This window comes from Sarcophilus harrisii, chromosome 1, assembly GCF_902635505.1.
Source record: "Sarcophilus harrisii chromosome 1, mSarHar1.11, whole genome shotgun sequence".
In the NCBI taxonomy this organism is placed as follows: Eukaryota; Metazoa; Chordata; class Mammalia; order Dasyuromorphia; family Dasyuridae; genus Sarcophilus; species Sarcophilus harrisii.
Window position 1 is genome coordinate 463,732,082 of NC_045426.1, and position 12,986 is coordinate 463,745,067.

Here is a 12,986-nt window from a genome sequence, read left to right on the forward strand (position 1 = left end):
GTTAACAGCTTCATCAGCAGTGCACTAATGTAACTTTTCGCACAGCCTTTCCATCATTTGTCATTTTCCTTTTTTAAATTATCTTTGCTAAATTGAAGGGTATGAAGTGGCTTTAAGTTTTTAAAAATTTATATTTCCCTAATTACAACCAATTCTTAGCTTTTGCAAAGGTAAAGTTCTTAAGAAGTGGTGAAGTAAAAGTAAAAAAAAAAAATTGTGAAAGTTGATAAACTGAATCCATAAGAAACAGAAGGTTAAGTTCTTGTAATCATAAAAAAAAAAAAAACTGTAATCTTTCATTAGGGATTGCTATAAATCCATTTTTCTGCATAGAATTCTTTATAACAAGACATTAATTCTGATAATAGCCACTTTTCCTAACACAGTAATCAAGGAAAACCCATAAAATTCAGTACACAAAATAAAATTGGTAATATGAAAAAAAAATTTTCTCACTAATAATTCTCTAGAACTCTATGACCTTTTCTCATTGTCACATCACTGACTTTGCACTTGTAGGCTTAGAGCCTGAAGAACTTTCATTGTATTTTGAGGGTATAATTGCAACACAAATCTTGAGTTTTAAGGACAAACAATGAAATATGCAACAGATGCATGGGGAACTCTTTACTGATTAGTAGGATGAATAACACCAGTGAAGCACCTAGCAGAATACCAGCCACTCCACTTGCCCTCATTGTGCCTTTCATTTTTTCCTCTCCATTTCTCATAGCTGTGAATATGTATAATTGCTTATGCAAAACTGAAAATGAAGTCACTAATAAAATTACTTGGTGCAAAAATTAAACATGCACATGTTGAAGATTGGCTGTATTAATGCATTAGAAATGTCATATAATTGTTCATAGTTTGTGACATAGTTGTTGAAAATTATTAATATCCTTTTATTTAGTTATTGTATTAGTTTTATATGATATATAAAATGTCACATTAAAATATCATCCTTATTCTTACTCTTAGATATTTTAAGTAGTTCCCTATATATCTTAACCTTTTCTTAGTTTATTGCAAAAATATGTTTGCCAAGTTTTCTGCTTTTCTTCTTATTTTAACCACATTGATTTTGATGCGGGTTGTGGTCCCTTTAAGAATTGATTTATTCCTTTCTTTCTCATTCCCAACTCCTCCTAGCTCATGCATTATCAATCTAGGAAGCTAGGACCTTTTGATTCACAAATCCTGGTCAAAAGCACCCCTTTGAATCCCAATAGAAGATCTGGGCCTGTCTCAGCCTCCACCTGGATCTGAGCCAACTTGGGCTGTCCCAGCCCCTGTTCTAATGATCTGGTCAGGTTTCCCAACCCCCACCAAGCAAACTCTAGCCCTCACTCTTATCCATCGAGGAGCCAACTTGGGACTCCACCTATGGCCCCTCTAGCTGAATCTCTCATTATAAAAGAGTCAAGCTGGAATCCTCTCTTTGCAGCCTTACTCCTGGCATGCCAGGGATCTCTGACCACTGGAATCCTGTTTCTGGTGGCCTCTTATCTCTTTATCCTCACCTATTTCCTTAACTATACTTTAATCTTACTTCCAAACCCCATAATAAACCTCTTATCAATGTACCTTTCGGGCCTGTAAATTCCTTTACAGGGGACTCTTTGCACCACCATTAGACCTCATTTAATTCCATATCTTTGCATTGAATCCAAAGGGGCTGCAAGGGATGACTCCCTGTACCCCGAACTTGCCACTAGACCTCAATTAAACCCTAATTTCATTTAGGTACCCCATATCTAGACCTTATCAGTTTTACTTGTGTAAAAGCTTTTTTAATTTTATGTAGTCAAAATTATCCATTTTATCTCCTGTGAATGTCTCTAATATTTGGTCATGAAGTCTTTCCCCATCCATAGATCTGACAGAAATTGCTTCCCTGTTCCACTGGTTTGTTTATATTGTTATCATACTTTAGATCTAAATTATGTACTTGTTTTGAGGTTGATTTGGTATTTGTTGTGAAATGTTATACCGTCTTAATATTAACAATGAATAATAATTTTACAGAGGAGATATTGAGCAGATCACTCTACTTTCTAGTTTTCTCTTTAATTAAATGATGTGATTAGACTGGAATCTCTTTAAAGTTCTTTATAATAGTGATTGATCTTTCTGTAAGATCTAAAGTAGAAGAAAATGGAAAACCTGATATTATGGAGTGGGACAGGATATAATAGTAGGTACATTCTGGCAAGACTGTTAGTAGAGATCCTCCGGTATGACTACTCAAGAGAAACTGATCTCTTAGTTCACCAGTAACTGCTTAATTGCCAAATTCCATAGCCTGTTCTTATGTTTAATATTGCTGGAGTTTTTTTTTCTCCTTGATATATATCATTTCTTAGAATTTGTGCTATCATAATTTCCTGATTCTCTTACCTTTCTTTCAATTCCTTTGCTGTTCTTTTTTTTCCCCTAAGGCAATTGGGGCTAAGTGACTTAAGCATGGTTATACAGCCAGGAAGTATTAAGTATCTGAGGCTGAATTTGAACTCAGGTCCTCCTGACTAAAGGGCTGGTTTTCTATCCACTGCTTTATCTAGCTGCCGCCTTTGCTGTTCTTATTTACTCTCCAGAAGTCTATGAGGTTGGTATTCCCCTAGGTTCAGACTTTCTTTCTACAGACTATCATGATTTCAGTTATAACTTCTATATAAATGACTCTCAAATTTACATCTCCAACTCTGGTACTGACCTTTTTTTTCTGTCTGCTAAACATCCACATTTAGATATTACAGTAATATTGGAAACACATCTCAAGAACAGAAATTACAATAATATAATTTACAAAATATTTATAAATTGTAAATACCTATATAAATCAACTCATCACAGCTTTCCTTCTCTCAATAGTACCACCATCCATCCAGGTACAGACTTGAAACTGTAATGTAGAATCAGAAGTACATGCCACCTCAGAGGTCATTCTAGTAGAATGTAAAATATTTAAAAACAGGGATTATTTTATTCTTACTTTTATATTTCCAGGAACTATCATTGTGCTTTGCAGAAAATAAACATTTAATAATATATATTGATTGAAATGGGAACATCTAGTCCAGTGGCATCAAATTCAAATAGAAACTGGGGCCATTAAACTAAACATAAGGATAATTAACTTAGGAACCCAAATTATCTATCCTTTATATATTTTTATTTATTTTGTAAAATATTTCCCAATTACATTTTAATCTGATCCTTCTCTTATGAACTGCTATCTAGTCATACCTACCCCTCACTAAAGATTTTCCAAAAAGATTGGATGGCTAATTGTTGGAGAAATTGTTGAGATGAGTCTCATTAAATTATGAATTGGATGAATCTGTGATTTTATAGAGATTTATATTCTAGTGAGATTCTCTTATTTTACCCAGGAAGAATCTGTGTGCCAAAGAGTTTATAACTTAGTCAACATTCAATTCTTGGCAGGGTTGGGACTTGAATCTGTTTTTTTTTTTTTTTTTTTTTAACACTTCCAGATCTTCCTCAAGTTAGGTTCTCTGTCACCACTCCACTACCCCAAGAATACAAAGTTGATACATCCAAATGATCAGTCTCATGTAGGAGGGTCAAGACAAGTATTGTGTGGCTCTAAAATTTCTTTGCACTCTCTTATATACACAGTAAAAGTCCAATTTTCTGTAGTCTCTCCTGATACCTGTAAGGAATCCTAGTGAGAAATCCCAGTGAGTCTCTGGCATGCCATTGTGTAAATTGTTTGCTGAGAATATTGGAATATATTCACAGTTATCTGCTCAGGAAACACACAAGAAAGGTCAGCCATCTTTCTGGTGCCTTAATTAATGAGTATCCTTTATTGTAGGTCTCTGTTTACCCCAGAAACCTGACCAGTTCCTGGAATAAATATAATCCTCCTAAAGGAAATAGTGGGTTTCCTTCCCCACCTAACCTCCAGAGCAACGAAAAGATCCTCTTACACAAATGGTAGTACCTTTGCTTTATCTCCTCCTTCTCAAAGCTATAGTATCTTATTGTCCTAACTTTTGAAGCTGATTTCAATTTGGTTTGCCAATCTCCTAGTCCATTCCACTATCTTAGTTAGAATCACAACTGAATTCTTAAACTCCTCCTAAATCCTTGATCTTTTCATTCACTATTCCTTTTAGATCCTCATTTAAACAGAAATGTGGTTGTCCCAAAGGATACATTATAAAGCATAAGTCCCACACAATTGCTTTGCTATTTACTGTTTTGATTTAACTATTTTGACTAATTATTCATGCAACTCATAGCTTTAACCTTTTTTGGTATAACTATTATTAGACCATTCAAGAAGCACATACAACCAATAGCAAAAGCATTTAAGATGTGAAAAACTTGTACATAAGAAATAAATCAGTCATTCTTCTCCCTCCCTACATGCAAAAGAATACAGGAGAATTGTAAGCCTATTTCTCCTTTATCTCCTAAGAGCTTCCCAGAATCTTAGAGTTACTTCAGAATTCACAGTCACAGCAGTATACAATTAGGTCCTGTGCTGTCTGTCTGTGTGGTCCTATATGGTTTGGGGAAGGCTGAAGAATGACTGAAGTCTCTTGCCTTAAAATTAGAATACAGCTGGGAGTCTTCTGTCTCAAAATCTAATTCTCTGATTATTGTCCTAGATTCTGCAGGTATTATGGCCAAATTTTTCTCCACCTTCCCACTTCTTATTTCCTTTTTATTGATTTCCAAACTCTTACCTGACATCTTTCCAGCAAGGAAGAACTCAAGACTGTACTAGTGCAGTCTTCTGAACCCAGGCTCATCTCCTTGCCATGATGATGTAATGAGAGTCTAAGAGTATGTCTTGTAACTTGATTAACTTTTTCCAGACTCTCCTAATCGACCATCTATACTAGTTTTGCCTTTTGAGATCAAGAAGAATAATTTTAATCCCTCTTCTACATGATGGACTTTCAGTTATTTGAAAAGAGGGTTTTTTAAAATTATTAAACAGCTTTTTTATTAAAGCTTTTTATTTTCAAAACATATGCATAGATAATGTTCAACATTGACTCTTGCAAAATTTGTGCTCTAAATTTTTTCCCTCTCTTTCCCCCATCCCTCCCCTAAATGGCAAGTAATCCAATATATGTTAAACATGTGCGATTCTTCAATACATATTTCCACAGTTATGCTGCAGAGGAATAATCAGGTCAAAAAAGAAAAAAAAATGAGAAAGGAAACAAAATGCAAGCAAACAACAACAAAAAATTGCAAATATTATTTTATGATCCACACTCAGTCCCTACAATTCTCTTTCTGAGTGTAAATGGCTCCTTCATCACAAGACCATTGGAACTAGCCTGAATCATCTCATTGTTAAAAAGAGTCACATCCATCAGAATTGATCATCGTATATTGCTACCAACATTTTCATTTCAAAAAGTTATTGCATGCCCACTATATTTATTTTGTTATATTTAGAGTGCTAGTAGTCCTCACACTCTTAGGTTAGCTTAATAGGAATTCACCAAACTAATTGTTATACAGTTAGGAATTACATGGAATTTCAGTTTAACATTTAATTGATATAAATTTGCTCAATTTTTCATAAGAAATATATTTTCATTTTTAAGAAATCATTTAAATTAATATCATCACCTGTTTTCCCTTATTAGTTTGTCTCTTATCAAAAAGAAAAGGAAACTTTTTAAAGCCTAAGGAGTTAAATTTATTCCTCTGTCAGATAAAAAGTACAAAGGGTAAGTGAGTCAGCATTTCTAGTGGTCACAAGCTTTCTTCAAAGTTCATCTTATTATTAAACTTGCAGCTCTCCTGTCTTTGTAAGAAAGTTACACATTACACCATTCATTACCATGATGCTATGAGAGGTTTAACTCTATAATTAGTTGACACAACCTTCCAGTTTTTGTTAAATTTTAAAGGAAGGGATGTTTTAATGTATTTATTCATCCTTATCTCCTCAACTCAATGACTATATCCTACTCTTTTATATACATTTGAATACAAACTTTGAATTTCCAATAATTTTTGATATCTTTAGTTTTGTTATGTTTCAAAATGGCTACATTTTAGTAATTTCCAATTCTCAGTCACTGTTAGTCCAGTGTAAATTGGGTTTGGATGAGAAATCTTGTACACCCTTTCTCCAGCAACACTGATGTCAATCCAGAAAGTCTGTGTTAAGAGAAGAGATTTACGGGAGAATGCAAGGGATCACTCATGTGATAAAATCGTACAGATGCAATTGGATATGCAGAAGAGATTCCATGGAGCATCATAAAGATCTTGTAAGAGATACTTTGAGCTTAAAAAATACAGAAAAAAGGAAGGAGAAGCACTAATTCTGCAAAAATGAGTTAAAATTCAATGATTTATGACAGTTTATTTTGCTTTTTAGGTAATTGGGGTTAAGTAAGTGACTTGCCCAGGGTCACACAGCTAGTAAGTATTAAATATCTGAGACCTGATTTGAATTTACGTCCTTCCGACTCTAGGGCCAATGTTCTATCCATTGTGCCACCTAGCTGCCCCATTATGACAGATTTTAATGGAAAAAAACCTTAGTATTTTAGAGAGCTCCACAGTCCCTCCAAGTTCTAGTCTACATCGACATTCTTAGGTTTTTCTATTCAAGGAAAATCATAAGCTACAATGAAGGAATCCTTTTCTCAAGGGAAGTTGTATTACTGTATAAATTACTGTATATTACTATATAATCCTAATATCGTCGCATATAGTATCATATAGTAACACATATATATCCCATATATTAGCAAATGTAAATATATATAAATATATGAGAAATACATATGTTTTAATGAGAAAGCATGATTAAAAATCAAAATTTGGTAGTTCTGCAACAAAACTTAGAAATTCACAATTAAAAAGAAGGAAAAATGAACATTATTGTTCAATTAGAAAATTACTAAATAAGGGTTATTGTATTTGAGGAATGTTTTGTTGTGCCACAGTTCCCTTTTATTGTCCTGACTCAGTTTCCCTAAATTTCCTGCCTCAGTTTCTTTGAATTGTTCTGCCTTAATCCCCCTGATTTACAATGCTCCCTCCCTCCTGATCATTAGGGCTGTGGAGATCTGGCATTCCAAAAAATAAGATTCAGATGTCCTCTCTCAGATACCTAATTTGCATTGTTTATACTCTTAAGTTTCAGACTTCCTGGCTCTAGTTGGACACCTCTTTTAACTCCCAGTTAGTAAGAATTTATGGTCCTACTCCCCATACTGTCAGAACTTGATTGATGGTTCCTTGCCTGGAGATTTCTGCTCACTAGAATTTGAACTCCAACTCCCCTGCCTTTGTTTAGCTACCGGAGCTTAGAGCTATATATATGTCATTGAGAATTCACATTCACTGCTGAATGCTTTGGACATCAGCCCTGGGAGCATCATGCCCCCAGCACAATCTCTCCCTCTCTGAAATCCAAATAAATATAAATAAATAAAATGTAAATATAATAAATATATAATATAAATATTATATAAATTATATAATTATATAAATTATATATTTTATATAAATGTATATAAATTATAAATTATATAAATAAATATATAAATATAAATATAATAAGAAATATAATATGTAATATATATAATAAATATAAATAAAATAATAAATATAATATAAAAATAAAATATTAAAATCCAAATAAAATATTAAAAACTCTCTAATCTCTATCTTGCCTCAGTTTCTCCAGCATTAAAGTATCATTTGTTTTACTTTTCTTTTTTTTTTTTTTAGTTACTGATTCCTAGTTGGTGAAATACTTTTAACTGTAAACTACCTGCTGCATTTACTGAAGAATACAGCATAGCTGGGCACTTAAAAAAAACAAACTAGTAATTTGTGTTATTTAGGAGTTTAATTATCTTTCTTTTTCCATATTTGATAGAATTTGTTTCAGTTATCAGTCTTCTTTAGTCAGTGGAATTCTTTCTTCCACAAAGATTCTAGGTCAATATGTTATAATGGAGGTGAGCCTGGGTTTCAAAGGTTGCCCCAACATGACCTGGAGTTCTTCCATACTAGAAAGGCTCAGGTAAGGGCCTGGAAATGAATTCTTCATCTGTTATGCAGGGACTAGTCTCGCTGCATTCAAGGAAGCTAAACATTAAAAGAATGACCACCAAATTATGACTTTTGGAAGTTACAAAGGAAATCATGAATCCATTAAGTTGCTACTCAAGAATAGTGCAGCTGTTAGATACATTTATGGACACCCATGAAATCATAAATTCTTTGATTTATTGAATTATAAGATTCTTATCTTAGTTCCAGAAAATGACTAAGTGCCTTGCAGCCCTGACTCTGTGGCTATCACATCCCAGGTAAGAAAAAGAAAAGATTTTTTTTTTTTTTTCTTACTCCTTTTCCTTAGGGGGATCTATATAATGAAAAATATATGATCAAAGAGGCATTTAGACTAGTATTTTGTTTATATGAATCCCATATTATTTTGGTCAATTATAAAAAAAAAATGCTACTAAGAAGACTGAATGGAAGAACAAATCCCCCAACCTCATACAAATTGCAACTTCAAGTTGCCATTTTAGTGGTCATAAGACTTTAACTTTTCTTTTCTTGGGCATGTCTATAACTGAAAGGAGACAAAAATTAGCTGATACCTTTGAGAATTGTTCTTTTAAGTCTCCACTTAGTTGAACTCTAGAAAAAAGTGGGAGTACTTAAAATTTATTTGTAGAATCCCTTCTTTTCCCTTTTTAATAGGGAAGATAAAACATAAAAGGGAGCTGGAAAGGGGCAGAGGAGAAAAAGGTACCTGTTGGGGATGATATAAATTGTATCCCCTTTAACCTTTGAGGGGACCCTGAAACTGTGTCCCTTTTAATTGGTAAAAGAAGGGTGACTGGGGTCTCTAGCTCTCCCCTGGGAAAAGCACATCTTTCCCAGACTATACTCTTTCCAATTCAATTGGAGATCTCAGCCTCATAGTCCTCTTTTGAGTGGCTCAAACTCCCAGTTAAGTAATCTCATTCAATTTTGAATTGAATTGAAGCCCCAAGCCTCAGATGGCTAATAAAAGACAACTCTGAACCCCTAATCTTGGCAGATCCTAAATAGGACCATGCCCACTGTTGAAGATATTTTTTTCTCAGTGTAACCCACCTTTGCTATATGCTTTGTCCACTAAGAAGGCTGACTTCCTAGCAAGCTATCTTTTTAGGGGAAATAAAATTCCTTTCACCACAGATTTCGAGTTTGTGAGTTCTTTAGCGTAGGACCTGCGGCTCTGACCAGAAGGTATCTCCCACCCCAATTCTCCCACTTATCAGGGAGAGGGTAGGTGGACTAGGGCTTTTAAAATTTTTTCTACTCAACCCCTTTTCATCCAAGAAATGTGTATGTGACCTCAGATATGTAAGTTCATAAAATAGGTATACAAATCAAACATTTACTGATAATAAATCATAATTTCACCACTTCAACATTGTTTGTTACAAGACCTCATTTGAGGTCCCAAATCACAATTTAAGAAACTGGGGATAGACAGAGTCAGCAGATGAGATCTGAGAATGTGTGGAATTAACTGAGTGAAGACACTCTCATAGGAATATAGCCTTAAACTATAGTTTAATTGTGATTTGAAACTTAATAATAACAAGTAGAGCTATAATTTTAAAAAGTTGCAGGTATTTGTCCCCCTCCTATTTCCCCCCACCTTTTAATGAGTGCTTAAGTTTCTCTTTTAAAGGCAATTCTTTTATTTCTGGGAAGATTTCCTTGCTTAGAATGGAAGTCCAGACTTCCTCCCAAAATGGGAGTAAATGCCAAGTGTGTAGGGAGGGGTGGGGGGAGCTCAATCACAGGGGGGATGTTCAGGCCATTTAATCTTATGCTTTGCAGTTTTTATTTTGCACTCCTTTAATGCCAAACACCTGTCAGATGGGAGATGCCCTTAATTGTAAGATTATAATAAACTCCTTTTTGCTTTTTCTTACTCTCATTGTTTTTGTGTTTGCTATTGTCCCACACAAAGTCACAAACCACAGTTAAAGAAGCTGAGGGGTAGACAGAGTCAGCAGGTATGACCCGAGAAGAATAAAGACATAGTTGGCCTAGGCACTTTCCTTAAAATGGAGGGTCTGGCAGGAAGCAACCAATCAGAGAAAAGTAATGTACCACAGTGAAAGAAGTCCAAGGTGTGGTGAACTTTTAGGGTCAAGAAGCTGTTTTGGCATGGTAGAGAAAGTAGAGAATCAGTCCTGAGACAAATGAAGATGTGGCACTTGTATAAATGTTTCAAATGTGTTTCTTGTAAACAACATATCACTGGATTCTGTTTTCTAATCCATTCTTCTCTTTTCCATTTTATTAGTGAGTTTATCCCATTCACATTCATAGTTTTGATCATTAATCATGTATTTCCTTCCATTTTATTATCTTATGCTTTTCTTTCTCTTGTTTTGTGTCACATCTTTATAAAAAAAAAAGTATGGTGAAAAAGGAGTATGCTTAAAATTAATGGTCTAGATTGGGTACAGCCTGTTAATACTTTGCTATCCTTCTTCTCTTTCTTTCACCCAGAGCACAATCACAGATTCTTATCTTTTCTTTTAAACTCTTCTTTCCAATTCACAGATTCATAATTTGTTTTATAAAAGGATAATCCTTTCCTTAATCTGCCTTCCCTCTAATCCCCACCATCCCCTTTTCCTCTGTTTCCTTTTAGAGTGTATCACATTCATATGAGAATTTCTCACATGAATCAAACAATATCCATTCCTCAAGTATCTATATGACTAATTTTTTTTAAGCATTTTTCTATAATGTTTCAAACACAGATTCTAAGATGTCTGCATACTGTTCATGCTGGTTTATCATTTTTACATCTTCAAAAAATGTTAATATTCACTATCTAAGAAGAAATATGACTTTAGAGTGAACATCATGTTCTTTTAACTTGAATTTTAACTTGTTTTACAAATCATGTTCTTTTAACTTGAATTTCTCATCATAGTGGAAAGTACTAATTATCCTAGTTTCCTTCTTGGCAAAAAAAAAAAAAAAAAATATATATATATATATATATATATATATATATATAATACTTCAAGGTTTGTAAAACATTTTATAAATATTATCTCACTTGATACAACAATCTTAGGAGGTTGATGCTATTATTATCCCTATTTTAGAGGAAACTAAAGCAGAGATGCAATGACCTGTCTAGTGTAACACAGCTAGTAATTGTCTGAGGAAGACTGTGAACTCAGCTCTTCCTAACTCCAAGCCCAACATTCTATCCACTGAGTCACCTATAATGTTAAATTTGAGAAAGATTAATGCTAATTTAGTCCAGCTCTCCTAGAAGGCCCAAGAGAGGTGAAATTACTTTGTCTAAATTTATACATTCAGAAAGTGGTGAAGCTGCAACTTGATTCCAAGTCTACTAATTCCACCTTGGTGATCTTGCCAGTGCAACACAATGCCTCTCATGTTGGACTATATTTAGTTTTCTGTTAATTTGTAGGATGGCTTTTCTGGGGTGCAGCAAATCAATTATAAAGTATTGCTCTAATTAGGCAATAGTCAGTGAATTTTTTTAAACACATGATATAGTTAAAAATCATTGTTCATTCATTGATCATGCTTTAATGTTTAGTATATGCAAAGAGTTCTCACTTAATTTTCACAATTACCTAATAAGCAGACTGGATCCTTATTCACTACATGTTTTTCAGGTTAAGAAAATTAATGCTTAAATTATTCACTTAAAATCAGTTTGCTAGTAGTAGAGTTGGACCTAGAATCCAAGTGTTTTATCTCCTAATTCAGTGAGCACTCACATCTTAGTCTGATGATTTTCTTTAGGAATGACTAACATCCCTCCACCCTACCCTACCCCAAGATAAGACAATGCACTAAAACCTCACTTAGTTGTGGATTGTTTTTGTTTGTTTGTTTGGTTTTTGCATACTTCTGTGCTTTCTTTGGCATGATGAACTCCCAGTGATGAAATTCTCTCCTCTAACTTAGATTGACATCTTTTCTATAATTTAGCCTTAGAAAGTTGCTTAGGGGCACTGAGAAGTTAAGTGAGCTGCAAGAAGTCACACAAACAGCATGCATCAGAGACTACATCTAGAAATTGGCTTCTTTTGCATTACAATTACCTTGCTTAATTTTTTTGGTTGACATATTAAATCAGATTTCTTTTTCACTCCTTTTTTGTTGAAAACTTCAAAAATATGTGAGCATAGATGTTTGCCTTAATAAAATTTGATATGAAGAATTTAATTTTTTTTAATAACTTTTTATTGACAGAACCTATGCCAGGGTAGTTTTTTACAACATTATCCCTTGCACTCACTTCTGTTCCGATTTTTCCCCTCCCTCCCTCCGCCCTCTCCCCAAAGATGGCAAGCCGTCCTATACATGTTAAATAGATTGCAGTGGATCTTGGATATAATATATGTGTGCAGAACTGAACAGTTTTCTTGTTGCTTATGGAGAATTGGATTTAGAAGGTTATAAATAACCCGGGAAGAAGAACAAAAATGCAAGCAGTTTACATTCATTTCCTAGTGTTCTTTCTTTGGGTGTAGCTGCTTCTGTCCATCCTTGATCAATTGAAACTCGGTTGGATCTTGTCTTTGTTGATGAAATCCACTTCCATCAGAATACATCCTCATACAGTATTGCTGTTGAGGTATATAATGATTTCCTGGTTCTGCTCATTTCGCTCAGCATCAGTTCATGTAAGTCTCGCCGATCCTCTCTGTATTTGTCCTGTTGGTCATTTCTTACAGAACAATAATATTCCATAATATTCATATACCACAATTTACTCAACCATTCTCCAATTGATGGGCATCCAGAATTTAATATTTTACAGCTATTCCACAGGCTGCATGATCTCTTCCATGCATTGTTGTTCAATCATGTCCAATTCTTTGTGACCCTATTTGGGATTTTCTTTGCACAGATCTAGAGAAGTTAGCCATTTCCTTTTC